This window comes from Barbatula barbatula (genome assembly GCF_947034865.1).
Source record: "Barbatula barbatula genome assembly, chromosome: 16".
Lineage (NCBI taxonomy): Eukaryota > Metazoa > Chordata > Actinopteri > Cypriniformes > Nemacheilidae > Barbatula > Barbatula barbatula.
This window is the reverse complement of record NC_136779.1, coordinates 15,614,164-15,631,350: the sequence shown is the minus strand read 5'-3', so window position 1 is coordinate 15,631,350 and position 17,187 is coordinate 15,614,164.

Sequence of the window (17,187 nt, the reverse complement as noted above, 5' to 3'; positions counted from 1 at the left end):
AATAAAGAAATTAACAGCTTTGGACAGCTGGACAGGCTGGATAGACAGACCTGCAGGATCCTAATATCCACAACTACCTCATCAACTTTTCATTGTCCTACTCTGGAGACTGTTTTAAAGCCTGGAGTTGTAAAAATTTACGTGAATTTTGTAATGGATATTCAACTTTGAAGTCTTCCGGCTTTAACCTGCTTTGTCGAAATTGGGGATTCGGGATCCTTAGGAATATGATAAAATGATTTGCCCTTTGCTTTCCCCTGCCTGTTCTGGCCTCCTGGCGCACAGCAGATGCCCACCATGTTACAATAGGACAATTTGTAAATTCGAAACAGCCTGGCTTTAAATTATTGGTTGACCACCAAACAATGCTACAGCCATTCTAGTGCTCTCATTATAGTCTGCCAAAATGGTGGAGTTCAGATTGTGTGACGTCAACCTCCGGAGCTCTATAGACGGTTTCATGCGCACTTTTGGGACACCAACTTAACTTCTTGTACACATTCACAAACAATAGAGTGCCTGTAGATTGTTTCTGATAAAAGCAAAAGAAACCTAGAATAACCGTTACTTTGCTAAACTTGTCTCTCCAATATTTTGAATGTAGACTGTTATACCAAGCTCAACCACCAGATGTCAATGTAAAATACGGAAATAAATTGCTCAATAAGACAAAAAATTGTACTTACAAAATAATTTAATCAGTCGTTACAAAATGGCACTCGTTGTTTTGTCAGTCTGAAATCTGTCATGATCACGGGGGTGAGACACAGACAAAGGACCCAGGTGCAAAAAGGGGGAAAGGGGTTAACAGAAACTTTAATACAAATGACAAAACAAAGACCCACGAGGGGGCAACATAACACAACATGGATACAGTAACATGACAGGATTAATACTAACTACACTTAAACAAGACTAAAATTAACTATTGACTTGACTAGACCAGACCAGACCAGACCAGACCAGACACAGGAACTCACCCAACAACCACAATGAACCAGCACAAGACAGAAGACACAAGGGCATTAAATAAGGGACCAAATTAAGAGGGGAACAGGTGTAGGGCATGAATCAATAAAGAGGAAAGAGAGGATCATATTCATCTTGTATCGCATGACAGTGAGTAGAGTCAATTTTGAATGAACTATCCATTTAGAAAATAATCAGCACCAAATGCATGGCATGCAAAAAGAATCACAACCAAAAGCAAAGCAAACACATTGTAAAATTTAGGCAATAATTTTGTAGCCCAGATCAAAGATTTTTCTTGTCGTATAGAAAACTTGCCAGCCTTTAGTCAAGCCGTATGATATTCACTGACAGGTGATAAGTTGCTTTTGGGATCTGTAAATTCTGTATTTCAAAAATTGTGCAACCTACTTTAGTGGAAAATATGTGTAGACCTTGTAAACTAAATTTTTGGTACTATATTATAAGTACTAATGACACACTGTGACAGAGGAAAAATATAGTTAACACACATATAAACAACTTTTGACCAGCTGCGTGACCCCAGCACAGAAAGCTGTTATTTCAGTTTCCGTCAAGATAATGACGCAATTGACCCACTGACCTCAAAATTAACCTTTTACCCCTTGCTGCTTTTGTGAGCCTAACAAAGCTGAATCATCACATGAAATGCCAATGACCCTTCACTTTGAACAGGAAGTGATGTTTCTATTTTCAGAGGCCAAGGGAAGCTTTTTATTTATATATTTATTTCTGTATTTTTGTGGTTTATAGAATAAAACAATAGCACATGGGCAAAAGTGCATGTGGTGGAATGTCAGCACATATATGCAATCTGGTTATAAAGATTGATATGTGGCCAGATGCAAAAGAGATTTATTTTATACTACAGAAGCATGTAAATTTTTTTTGAAAAACCAAGAAGTGTCCCAAAAATGTGACTACTTTACTACAGATTTGCATGTGATTGACAGTCAGATGATGATTACATAATGTACCATTGATTAGAAATTGATTACAAAGCTTTTCTCACAGGGTTATTCTTGCATTTTGCATGTAGTCATATCCTTTAAATAACTAAATACTATGTATTTCAGAAACCCAAAACAAAAGAAATCTAGATATTCTGTAAGCGTAAAGCATGTTTTTGGAAAAATAACAAAATGTCTGCATAACAAAAATAGGCCAATAGTCACAAAAAGCCTCTTGGCCAACAATCTTAAAGGAATTGTTCACTTTCAACGTACATTTTCATGATAATTTACTCACCCCTGTTGTCATCCAAGATATTTATGTATTTGTTTCTTTAGTCGAAAAGAATACGTAATTACGTTGAAAAGATTATGCTTGACGTTGGTGGAATCCAGGATACGCACAAAAAACTGAGACAAAGACAATTTAATATGTGTCATTGAACATTAAACAACTTTTGAACAGTCCTCCTACATTTGTAAACACTGACTCGGTACTGCCTACGTCAAGTGTTCGCGCTTTACAGAACAGAGGTGAGCATTTGTGTTTATAAAGCATATACTTTTTATTTTTGGAAAATGACCAATCGTTTCGCTAGATAAGACTCTTATCATCATCTGGTATTGTTTAAAGCCCTTTGAAGCTGCACTGAAACTGTAATTGTAACCTTCAACCATTTGGAGTCCATTGAAGTCCACTATATGGAGAATAATTCTGTAATGTTTTCATCAAAAACCTAAAAAAAATGGACTAAAGAAAAAAATACATATACATCTTGGATGACAACAGGGGTGAGTAAATTATCATGAACATGTATGTTTAAAGTGAACAATTCCTTTAAAGGAATGTCCCTAAATATGTAAATGGAGCAGAATTGGATTTAAAGTTTTTGTATCCACCAGAGGACTTGATATAAGCGATCTGAAGATCAAATGACAAAATGGAGCAAGAGGACAATCCGAGCAATTTCAGGGTCTTGCTGATCGTAATCCAAGCAGCGTCAGCTTTCCGGCATGAATTTCAGCAGTGCACAACAGACAAAGCTTTCTTTGAAAAGAGCTAAAAAGTAAAATCTGAGAGTCCTTTTCATTATAATTAGAGCCTTCTAAACGAAGAGGAGATAAAGAAGAAGAAAAATAAGCAGGTTGGTGAGGCTGACCCACAGTCAGTGGGTACACAAATGCTACATTTGATGAAATCCATCAAAAGTACTCATTGTACATTTTGGAGGATCTATTGATAGAAATGCAATATTATACACATAACTATGTTTTCAGAAGTGTATGAGAACCTTGCAATAATGAAGCATGATTTTTTTTCTGAACTTAGAATGAGCTATTTCTATCTACATACACCGAAGGGCCCCAACATGTAATTCACCATGTTGTTTCTATGGTAGCCCAAAACAGCCAAACTGCTTTACAGAGAGTGTTTTGTACATACGTAATTTTCTTGGGCAAAGAAGAGAAAACGTGACGACATTTTAGTGCTATGTCAGCCGTCTTAGTGAAAGGTGGAGTGAGATGCTGGTTGCAATTAACAACCTCACCACTAGATGCAGCTAAATTCCATACACTGGACCTTTAAGTGTATTTTAGCACAGAAAGTACTGAGATATTACAACTATATTCGTTTTTGTGAATAAAGTCTATCAACATGGCAGCATTAAAAGGAATAGTTCACATACAATCTAAAATAATCTCATAATTTAATCACCCTCGTGGGTGTCATGTGGGTTACCACATAATGAAATAGAAACCTAAAAATGTCTTAATTCACCCCAAAAATTTAATTGTGTATCTTATATTGTTGTAAACCTGCATTTTTTATGGAAAATTTGACAGTTCAGTGTTCAGATAATGTCAGACACTCAACATTCTTTTTTTTGTCTGTCGGGCAAAACTGTCGGGCAAGTGTTGGAATCACATGAGGGTCATTAAATGATGACAGAACTTTTATATTTGGTTCCACTAACCCTTTAAGTCCAGTAATGGAGTGAAAATGCATATTTAGTGTCCACCATTGCCAAGGATATCCCTAACTGTTATCCTCACGCCTAGTTTCCCTTGTTCGGTTTCTGTTTTCCATGTTTTCCATTTTCTATTTTTGTGGAGCACTGGCCATTGCGTTGTTGTGGAGTCTGTTGTTTCTCTCCGAAAAAAAACACCTCCACGCAGGAGGGCGGAACGGATGGATTATGGGATTTATCCAAGAGTTATTTCTTACCGAGTAACAAGACTCCGTGGCAGGCAGACAGGCAAAATTGCGGAGAGGTAGACGTTAAATGCTGGAAAATTAGGGAGGGGTAACACTATCTACCCACTTACAAATGTCCGATAATCCTGTACATGTGCAGGCCACTGAAGAGATACTTTTCCTTTTAAGCCCCTTTGTCAGTCCAACCAGATTTTACAGAATTTGGCATTGAGCACAAAGTCACATACAATTAAGTTTACAATCCCGACAAAGCTTCTCTGGGAATGGGGGGAACCACAAAACTGGGAAACTCCTATTTGTTTGGTAAGGAGAGAGCGCTATAAAACACGGTGATTCAGGGTGATACAGCATAAGTAAGTATTAACTGTTTTAATCCAGGGTTTATGCACTGGCCCTTGTTACATATGCAAGTGGTGGATAAAATCACAAATAGCTTACGGCTGACTGAATCTTTTCATTAATCAAATGTCGAGTCTCTGACGTCAATTGCACGGAGTAATACCATCCAATGAAGAAAAAACATCCATCAGCAATCATTAATAAAGCCATGCTTATGCAATGATTTACGATTCCCATGAGTAATGACGATACGATAACACTTGTGCATGCTCTATTACGGCTTATTATGGTGTAGGGTAAAACTAAATAGAGGTTTGGTTGCGTATGAATCTTATTTTAATTGAACCATTTGAAAATCAGCCTTGCATGATCAATGCAGTTACAATTTAGACTGCTGTGATTATCCTGTGTTAAAAACTAATGTTATTTGGAAATATGTCAAGCCATGAATTTCCTCTTCACATACATATATTTAAAGATCGGATAACACACGCAGTTTCTGCCACTCTCATATTAATCTTGAGTACCTATACAGTAGAATTGCATACGTATCATCTTCAAAGAGCATTTCGTTTGATCAAATTTATAAAAGAGAGATACAGCTATATGATTATTTCCGGAAAAAGACAAGCTGCTGGAGGCAGGCAGGGGGGACGAAACTACAGCACAAGTAGACAATAGATCATCGCAATAATCCGTTCGTGTTATTTACATTATGCACACACGCGGCAATTGTCAACAAAACACAGACGTATGACTTAGTTTGACTTACCGTGTTCAGAACATGTCTAGCATCTCTAAGCACTGGGACCGTGCCATCTATAAGTTTCAAACGATCTACAAATCCAGCATTATATCCACCATTTACATAACATTCATCACTGAAATGCGGATAATAAACAAACACACCTCAGTTTCTCTTACTATCGCAAGAGTAACGAGCTGCAGCTGCAGGCCACTGCCACTATCCAATGTAAAATCTGGGACCCAATGATATAGAGTGTTTTTTACTTTATCTAATAACTAGGGGTCTTCAACGTTTTTCGGGGCAAGGACCCCTTGGATGAGATATGCATGGAGCAGGGACCCCCTTTTACTAAATGTGGAAACAGAGCTATTATAATAGAAACAAACCTATTGTCAAGACATTACAGTAGCACTATTATGTTATTGTTGCACATACATACTTTTCTGTGTATTATTTTTATTGTTCATATAGATTGCTTGATTATTTCAAGGGATTTGCAGCATCATACATTTTCATTTTACTGTGAGATGGACAGTTAGGCATTTACTTGTTACCTTTTTTTAAGGCCAATGAGATGACTGATGACACGTAGACTATTCCAGTGGAGGTAGAGGTTGTCTCTGGATAAGAATGAAATCAGTGCAGATGTTATGCATTCTGTTGTAAAAGTGAATTTACTGTACTGACCCGTTCTCAAAAGTGTGGGGAATGTCTGACAGGTAGGCTACAGTACAGGGAGCTCAGCTCAACATAATAGGAAGAAATATAGTGGTGGTAGGAAACAATGTACCCCATTTATGTTTGTACCAATGTTTTGTACTAATGTGCATGTCACGATGCACAATGAAAGAAATCACGTGTCCGTGTACAGCAGTTTATACTTCTTGCTGACAAATATCACATTTGAGCAGCGCTATCGACAAAAAAAAAAAAACTAAAACATTGACAAAATGTACATATGCAATAAATTAAACCATGCTTATTCTTATGCAAGTTTTTGCAAAACACGTTTCTCGTCCATTTCTGTGTGGCCTCGAACACACATGGGATCTTTTTTAAGGGGACACTTCACCCAAATATGAAAATTTTCTTCCAAACGGAGGTCCAGACAAATTTTGTTTTTGAAAATAAATAAATATTAAATCAATTTAGCCCAGTTGGATATACTGTATAAAAGATATTATCTTTTATCAGGCTATTTATTTAAAATTTTGATATATGTATGTATAGGCTCTGTGGCTTTAGGGGAATGCCCTCTTAATAGAAGTCTGATAATACATGTTTGTAAATAAATAAAAAACTACTGACAACATGCTAACAGCAAATGTAATGTAACAATTAAAACCATAAACAGAAAACTGTTTATAGTTTTAACAAAAAAAAATGTATTAACTAAATTAGCCTTTCCATGCCATTTTCACCTTTTCACTTTCACACCAGAACTACTTCTATCTTTAAATAATTTTCCAATTAAAATGTTGTTCATTACTAAATGCGAATCTGCTTGTGAGAAATCATCCTACAGAATATTCTGTAAAAATATATTCAATATTGACGGGATAATACCAAAATCTTAGTGAACTTAATGCTTGAAATAATCTTTGATGCTTGTTATAATAATCATTTAGATTATGAGATGTTAGCCTGGGTGTTCACAAACTCACAAATGTTTACATGCTGATCAGTAATGCTAATGCTAAACGTAGATAAATACGTTATGGTTTATAAAATATCACAAGTCGGGTTGAACGGTTGGGGACATACAGCAAACAGGAAACAGACTTACGGATACAAATACTTTAATATTTGCAGAATTTTGTTTATTGTTGTGTGACCATTTACCTGCTCTGCGTGTCTGCACTAGTGGTGTTTAAATAAGCACGTGTTTGCGGCTCTTCATGCAGCGCGTCTTTGGCGGAAGAGAAGCAGCGCACGGAGCAGAATGGGTTAAAATGAAGGCGTTTGGCGCTAAATAAAAAATAAGAGGATATAGCGGGAAAAGATCAAGTACATAATGTTCATGAGAGCGCATGGTATGTGATTATCCATTGTGAAGACCTGCGAATCAATTTAAACAACCAAAATAGTCAAAAGTTTTAAATGGTTTAAATTGTCTCGTGGTTCTGATGGAACGCAGCAAAGGTCCGGATCCGGACATTGAGGATGACTGCTCTAGTTGTTTTAAGCCTGTATAAATGTCTTTGTTTGGTTAAACACAAAGATATTTGGAAGAATGTTAGCAACTGAAAAATCTGGGGCATCATTGAAAATAGAAAAAAATTCCGATAGCAATAGAAATATAGCAATTGAAAAAAATATTGGCTAGTGTTCATTCCGTTTGGGCGGTTTTGAGGGTTCATTGGGCTGGAAATATTTCTCTGACCTGGCAACCCTGGTTGCAGAACACACCTATTTTATAAATAATAATTATTTGAATTTAATAATTTGGATCAGCATTGTCACACTTTTTCTGCAGAGCATCATATCAGACTAATGAGAGCAATATGCAATGAGTCCGCATTACTTTTTGGGCAACCTATTTGACGTGCATCATCAGTATGAATGGATTTTTTTGTCCGCACGCAGGTTAAAATTGGGAGCTTCAGTGAGTCCGAGAACATTGGTTGTAATATTTCTGTACCCATGCTTTACATTTTTAACAAAAGATTGCCTGTGAGTAAACAGTAATTAGCGGACCCATTGCAGTTCCAACGCAGACCACCTATGCGTCGCGGACCTCCGGTCGAAGACCCATGAATTAGACTTTATCTCATTTCAAAAGGTTCCATAAACACAGATAAGCTCCACCACTGAGAAGATGCCATGGCCTTTATTCATAAACTCTCTGCTCTCCATTCAATTCTACACAATCTCCAACAAATTCCCCATTCAGTCAGTTTAGATTTTGCAACATTTGATCTGAATTTCAAACGTGCAAAACCTTACAAGAAAGACACAAGCTGTGTTCACTAGCGTCAGAGTTCTGGAATATTCTTCAGCGTCCTCATCATTCCACTCAAATATAATGTGACTAAACAGCGAAAAACAACCCATCATGGCCAAGCCGAAAGGGAAAATCAGTCTATTTTATTTTCCATGTTTATAACCCAGGTGAAGAAAGAGGGGTAAATGGGAGTCAAAATGAGAGTCATAATGGGAGTCATAATTTCCCACCGGCGACAGTGAAGAACAGGATGGAGTGTGTCATGGGTGATGACAGTGATCACGGCATCCTAAAGAAAAGTGGGACGATGGTGCTGGCCACAGAAAACAAGTTACGATGTCTGTGTTGTTTGAGAAAGCCAGCTAAAAAAAAGGATGTTGATGTGTGTGTTTGTATTGACACAGTTTATTCTACCCAGGCTCATTGGCCATACGTACCTCTGTCTACACTGCCTACATTTTTTGCATAACCTGAAATACGTTGCTCTAGGTCACGGCATCTTTTTGTTGGAACTGGTTGTAATGCAGGTTTGTTAAAGGTTACGAACCAGACACATACACAAACTTAAATTGGTCTTCCTGCCTGACCAGCTAAAATTAGCTTCAACAAACAAAAGAATGTGTTCCTAAATTTCTCTAAACATCTTACAGCTTCAACAGTTTAACCAACTAAAACCAGGCTGAACAGATAAAACACTTTTTTGTTTGACCAGAACAAAGCACCTTAGGCTTTTTTTAGCTGTTTTGTATTGTCTTTGCATGTATCATCCTTACCTTGCAGTGATGTGAATTGTTTATTAAAGTTTAGGTTCTCAAATTAGATCCATACCTTCTCATCCTTTCTCAGTCTCAATGTTTCAACACCATTTGCTGAAACATTGCTATGTCAAAGCCACAGATTGTATGTACTCAAATTACTTGCTTATAGTTGTCTCTGCATATAAGGCTAGAATAAAAAAATGCACGCTTACGCAGTACAGTTTGTACCTTTGTTAATTACTTTGCACCTCTGACCAAACTAAAAGTGGGGTACATAAACTTAGAAATTTCAAAATGTTTTGGTTAGTTAGATTGCTATGCCTGTGTCTGTACGTGTGATGGATGTGATGAACACAGGAGCAGGATATCTGGTCAGTATAGAAGCACAAGTGAACACGCCTCCCGTCTACCTCATTTATTACCGCCAACATTTCCACACCAAACGAAATGAGCCTTGACCTGAAGCCTGTGTGTTTATATGTTCATTCAAATATGTTAGTGGTGTATAAGTGAATGACTACATCATGTATGGACATAACACAATAATCTTAAACAGTAGTCGTAAAGGCCTTAGAGTGAGTCCCAGTGCCTGGGTGTGGCCAGTGTACTGTGTGTATTTATGTGTTTGCGTCTTTGTGGTTTGTGACAACACTGCAGCCCATCATTTATAAATGGCCATCACTCTTGCCTCCAAGCCACACCAAACGCTGGGAGTAAATGGAAGAAAGAAAATGCACACAGCGCTCATAACTTTTTCCACCATGTGAACTTTTGTTTTGTTTGACACTGCTGTTGTAATAAGTGTGCATGGTTTATTTTCATTTGGAAATTTCGCTGGCTTGTTTCTTGCATCAGGCCTCAGGTTTCGCTGACTTGATATCCCAAACCATCATCATAATGCTGACAGATTTCACAATAACATACATGCTATTATGGTCATTAATTGTACAGTGTGTTCAGATGAAGCTTGCTGGAGGAGAATTATTGGTTACAGCTGCACATTTAAACTATAACAAATACGCTCAGGAGTTATTTCAACTTGATCACTATCTAAAAATGCCCTCCAAGATGATTTCAACACAGATAGTAATCTAAGGATAGGATATGGTGTGACACAACTTGGCCAAGTCACTTTATTAAGTATTCAAAATTCACATATGAACATGTGACACATGTATGGAGTAACAGTAAAATATCAGTTACTACTGTATATGTGATAAAGACAGCATTCAACAGATGGCCCATTATTACTATTACAGCAGAAATTTATTCTGTTTAGTTTAACGTTTATGTGCCATGTATACTTGTACAGGCTGTGCATAAAAAACATTAAGTAGAGCTCTAAGAGTTTACAGTATATAAGATTACAACAAACGAAATAAAAAGAAGGTGAAAAGAGCTTTTGAGGGCAGGGCACACAATGGAAAGACATTGAGAAAGTAGATGCTGTATGAACAGTATACATTATAAATATTAAAATACAATACAATATACATTAACATGCAACACAGTACATTTAAAAAAAGATTTACATTTCGTATATTGCCTTTTATTGTTTTCCCCTACTTTTAAGTCGCTTTGGATAAAAGCGTTTGCTACATGATTAAAACAAAATATAAATATAGAAGATTCTATGTGATAGAGATTATACACCATGGAGCCTTACAGAAATGAGGTTAGAAAAGATTTATTTTTTTCTATAGTCTTTTGAAGAGAAATTAAACAATATTTGCATTATTTCCCAGGAACTTAATATAAAAATCATATTTTTAACCAAGTTTGAATGTAATCTGCCTGCTTAATAATTTACCAGTTTGATTTATTAATACGAGTGAATGACCAGGCATAAAAAGGCCATTAAATGTGAGTCATAATTGGCAAGAGCTGGATTTCAGCACAACACAACTGTCCTTTCCAAAACTTTGACAGAAAAGAGGAAAAAAATAAGTGTAAATAAAGAATGATGAAGGTATCTGCCTAAAAATAAAAGACAGCGAGTGCCTCCCAGCTGTTTCTGTGTAGAGAGACCAGGTTTAGGTTATACCCATTTCCCACAAGTAGTAATTGCTATAGCAAATGTCTCTTAATGCAATAGAAGTAATGCACGTTGGCCTCTAGATGGGCCAGTCTGGAACTGCTTCATTGCTCATAAGGAGTGACAGACTTATATTCCATTACGGCTATTAACAGCCATTCTGCTTTTCAAATAACGGGAGAAACCGCTGTAAACACTATGAGTGATCAGTTAGGCTTCTGTGTGTATGCGTGCATGAGAAAGATGAGTGTGCATGCGTATTTAGAGATGATTTTGAGTTTAAGCAGATAATCCGGTATTTTCCAAATGTTTGACATCACTCAGTAGACCTGAGCCAGAGTAACGCTTAAGGTACTTCATGGGAACATTAATAAAAACGGGGCAAGCGGCCTTCGACATCTCAAACGAAATAGGAGAGAGTGAGAAAGGGCATATGATAAATCCAAATGACAAGAGGGAAAAGTAACACAGAAGAAACAGAGAAACCAAAATGGATGGTTTCTTAGGAAATAAACACTGATGATTTGGCTTTTTACTATTCCCTATGTAGGAAATGACATTTGAATCCACTGTACGGGAAAGGAGTGAGTTAGCTATTTTAGGCACAGACGTAAATCATATGCGTATGCAGGTGCTGTCGTGAACATTTAGTGTCAAACGTTATGCTCACCTTATTTATATTTGTCATATTATTATATATTACCAGTTGTGTGGCTTTATAGATTATATCGTAAAGGGGTCAAGTTTATTTTCTCGCTGTTGAGGGTCAGATCTAGGGGGGCTGTGGGGGAATTTCCCCCCAATATTTTTCTTGGGTCCCTCCAAAAGTATCCAGCAAACAATTGAAGTAATTAAAAAATAAATACGTCTTGTATTATGAATTAAATAATGATCTGTCAATTCAATTACAAAAACAAATGTGTATGCACTCTATACTGCTCACTTGCACACCAGAAATATTATACTGAATGCTCATTTGCACTAATGGACCACTTTCATAACTGCACTAACTTATCTACTGCACTGTAACTTCAATAACTGCATTAACTAATCTACTGCACTGTAACCTTATTAACTGCATTTACTCATCTTCTGGACTGCAACTTATTAACTGCACTAACTCGTATACTGCATCGTAACTTTAATTACCGCATTAACTCATATACTGCACTGTACATTTAGTAGCTGCATAACTCATCCACTGCACTGTAACTTCAACAACTGCATTAACTCATCTATTGCACTGCAACTTTAATAGTATGTCTATAATTTCTGCACACTAAAGTCACTTGCACTTTTGTTTAGTCTAAATTATTATCTGTTCATAGCCACCTGTACATTAATGTTCATAGTATATAGCCATCTGTATATATTGTTCATAATATATACCTACTGTCATATTTTCATAGAACATACCTACTGTCCATGCCCACTGTATAATATTTTCCTAATATTGTATTCTGTATTTATTCACTGTATATCCTGCACTTACTAATTGCACTTCTGGTTAGACCTAAACTACATTTCGTTACACTGTGCTTTTATATGTGTAATGACAATAAAGTTGAATCTAAAATACAATGAGCTATGATTATATATTTATATATATATATATATGGCCAACCAGAATATATTGTTGCCCCCCCCATTCACATGTATTTAATTCAGGATAGTAGAGACTAGACAGGAAAGCGTTGGGTAGCAGGGGACCGGGATAGGCAAAGGACCCTTGAGACAGGAATTGATCTTAGGTCACGTTGCGCTATATTTTGTCGGACTAACCAAAGGGCTATCCGTGCCGAAAAACATGGGAAAAGTATGAATCCACATCGAGGTGTGTTGTGGGCTTAATTCAGAGAACAAATGTAGAGAATACATTTTCGAATACAAAATGGCCGACACCAAATAGGAGATAGTAAGTGGTTGAACATAGCTTGAGAATATGATTCGGGCTGTTAATTCCCGTCATGTGAATGAGGAGACGAATTAGTGAGAACACTTGGCCCTGAACTAAGGGTGATGGAACCCAACCCCCAAATTCTTTCTACTGTTGTTCTCATCCCCATTTCTGTAATTAATTCAGCCGAGCACTAATTACAAAGGGTTTTCCTGAACTTTCTGAGGGGGAAAGAGGTTAATCAACTCCCATCACTGTGCACAAAGTGCTTAAAAGAAAGAGAAAGAATATTATTTCGGTGGAAAAAAGGCATACAAATCTACTAAACAAATTTGTTTAGTTGGTGTAAATCCCCAAAGGCCCGGAAAACTGCACTGTCTCTGTCCAATTTCCTCATCAAATTTATATTCCACTCCACACCTCCCAAGACCGTTCCATTCAATCCTCTCTCTTTGATGAAGTTCTGAGGGACAGCCGGCTGACACTGACATCACGGCAACACAATGCATCGTGGTAGGAGAGTACAGGCATGGAATTAGTGAAGAGAGGCATGGGGAGTTGGCCATATGCAGATGAAGGGGGTTTGATTGTGGCATGCATTTGGTTATCTAATTCTCCTAATTTCCTGCGAGTGTGTTCTTTGCATGAATCCAAAATAAAGCTTCACAACTACAAAAAGCATTATATTTATCCCAAAAGAGGTCTTTGTATATATTAACACGTGAAGTCTAGAAAGTCCGGAAAAACCTTTGGGTTTTTTTAAACTTTGAAACTTCGAAAAATAATAAGAATGAGAGGAGCAGAATTTTGTTGCTCAGTCTGGTTTCTTCTTATTTATTCTAATGTATCGCTGGTATTGCTGGTGGGCAAGCATTGCCATGCTTTTTACCCCTAAATATGTTGTTCACTTGTAGGTAAAAAAGTATTGTGAGGACATTAGTTATCCAGAATTCAAACCAGAAAAACAACATTTCATCAAGTTATAGATTTGTAGTTTTGTTGTGTTCACATTCCTCTTGCCCAAATGCGCGTTTGTCAGTATATGCGAAATAAACAAGAATTGATTTCATGAATACACACACAAACATCACAACAAAATGCAGACGAGTTGTTTGGGGCAACCCAGCATCTCATGAAGACTGAGAAAAGGGGGAAGCTATGATGTCATTGTTCCGGGGGCCCAGAGTAGGGGGTATGTGTCTGTGTGTGTGTGTGCATGCGTGTAATGGGGGTTTAGCAATCAGATCCTACTGGAATGATGTCACCTTTTGTTGCCGTCTCCATTCAACACAGCAGAGCTGGCCTGAATTGAGGAGAGACGTGTGAGAAACTGCAGGCTAAGGTAAAGGACATGCTAATCACGCTAGCTATAAAGATGTCATCAAACTCAGCTTAACCTCCCCAAATATCAGATGCTGGCCCTTTAAACCTCTCCGCCATGATCTTGATCTGCACCACAATGGGCTTTTCTCAATACTAAAGAGGCTTCTGAATGTACAACCCAACACTGGGGGAATCTTTTCAGTGGATGTCAAAAAGTTGTTGCTACAGATTATTTTTCTGTTTGTGCTGCAGAAGTTTGTTCTAGAATATGAGAATGAAAATTCTCAAGAAATAATCTTTAAAGTTGTCCATCAGAGGTGCTGTAGCAGACCGTTTCTAAAGATAAACAGGTTTGTTTGGAGAGTATGAACCCAAAAGCTGAAATTCTAAACTTTACATAGATACCAAAGTAGGTAATTCCCAAAGAGCAGCGACCGATGTTTGTAGGCGTGTTTCCGGCAGTGTGGTGTGACGTCAACATATAAGATTACAATTGAACATAATGATTATCTACATCGATCAACCACAAAAATTACAATTGAACATAACGATTATCTACCTTGATCAACCACAATGAATCAACCATATTTTGCTTTTGTTTATATTACAAAGCATCCAACACTGAAAAACACTGTAATTTTACAAGATGGAAATATGGTTAATAAAATGGCCAATTTACATTAAAAATAATAAGAATAGCATTTCACATTACAAAATAATATTTTATGTTTCTTCTGGTACCCCAGGTGCTGCAATATTATTTTTTTTTAAAGCAGAGGTTACACACGTAGTTTCTGCCAATCTCATATTAATCTTGAGTACCTATAGAGTAGCATGGCATACTATATCTTTGAAGAGTGTTTAGTTTGATCACATTTATAAAAGACAGATACATGATTATTTCCAAAAACATTCAACCTCCTGACGATGTGCAATGCAGTGCAGTGGGCTAAACTGAGGCACAAGTACGCAATACATCATCGCATTATCCCTGCATAAGTGTTGATTCACTATGTATATGTAATAAAGTTCAATAAAACTTTAACTAAATAAACAATAAACACTGAAGTAACCGGCAGCCACCTCACAGTAGACTGCCGGCCATTATACATACATAAACTAAACATATGTCCGGGCCGGTCCTCTCTCGTCAACAGTCCTGCCGATCGTCCTTTTAAGCTCCCAATCTCCTCCGTGATAAGATGCGGGACCGGTGCGCGCACAGCTGCTTGAACTTATCACTCACGCCACCGGCGTCATGGCTCTTGTCCCGCCTTCCTCACCACAGTATATGTTTGTGTTATTAACATAATGCACTTACGCGCCAATTGCCAACAAATCACAGACATATTAGTTTGACTTACCTTGTGCTGTCCAGCATCTTTTAGTTCTGGGATAGCTTCACCTATCAATTTAAACGATCTGCAAATCCAGCGTTAAATCCAGCGTTTAAATAACATTCATTGCCTCTCTCGCTCTCACTGGTTAACCCTGTGGGTGTGCTCTTCCTCTCGTTCTCGCTGGTTGACGTGTGGGTGTGCTTGTCACTTGTTACGAAAGAGGAATTCAATTCGAAAAAAGTTTCTGAAATCTGTATGAACCCTGGCGTATGAATACGTCATACGTCCAACTCTTTTTAGTTGACCAAGTTAACATGAGAAGCCAGCACGTTTAACATTGTAAAGAAGTCAGAATGTATGTGTAACACGGTTAAATAAAAGGAAGGAAGGAAGGAAGGAAGGAGGTGGGAACCGGCGAATGTAAACCAACTTTTAATAAAATAAACAAACAATAAACTAACTTAAAATGTCACAAAGCCATGATGATGTCCTCTTGAAGTCCATATTTTAGTCAACAAATAATATTGTTTCTTGTGCTCTATGATATTTAATCCTATGCTGTTTTATGATAATGTCTGATATAGGGGATGGTGTTAAGCGTCCTTTCCAGCATTTGACTAATGTATTTACAAATCCTCCACACTTCTCCATAGAACCAAAAGCAAGGATTTAGCTATAACCATGCCTGGCATTGTGAGAAGGTAAAGTTGGTCTCCAAATAAGCCCTCGTTGCCAATCCATGGCTGTATTTGGGCCTGCTGTATTTTTATCTTCCTTAGGGATGGCAGTGAAGCATACTTGTTTAATGCTTCACCAGTGGACACTAATCTCCTAGGATCATTGTACAGGGTAGGGCTTCCTCATCAGAGATGACCCATGAACACTCCTTGAAGTACAGCTACAAGTGTGTATGTGCGGGTGAGTCTACGAGTGTGTGCGTGGCCATCTGGACCCCAATACAGCCAGCAGAAAGAGTTTGAAAAGCAGCTATGGACCAGACATAGCCAAACAAAAACCAGATGGACTGATGTGGGATTTGAGAAGGAAAGAAGGTTCACAGAGAGAGAAAGGGTGTCTTTCCTTACACCATCACTATTAAAAACAACTAGAGGCACATGCAGATGTATAAGTGGTTCCAAACTGCTGCTTGTCTCCACATGCAGCTGACAATAGCTGGGAGGTTGAGGACAGCAATACAGGCTCCAGACAAGTAAATCTTGTACATGAGCTGGCCACTCTGACAGTCTCACAAGCACCATTGGACAAAAATGATCTCCCTGGGATAACAAACACCAGAGTTCTTAGCATGACAGTTTTATGCATTTATTCCATCTGATTGGCACAAAAAATTTAAAGGAAGGAGGCCGCATTACGTGTTTGATATACATAAGGTGTACTGCAACCAAGACCGTACAGTGCCAACAACATATCTCGCATGCTGGTCTGTGTGAAAAAATCTGTGTTCCATTTTGCTACCTAGAAAAAAACCTCAGTAAAAAACTGAAACATTTACATGCTACTTTTGGAGTGTGAATATGCGTTGGTGTGTTTTGTTTGATCCTGTGGGTAGATTTTCTTGGGTTTCCAGCTATAAATAGTATGTTAAATGTTTATGTTAAATGATTTCTTTGAAAACACTGGTCCA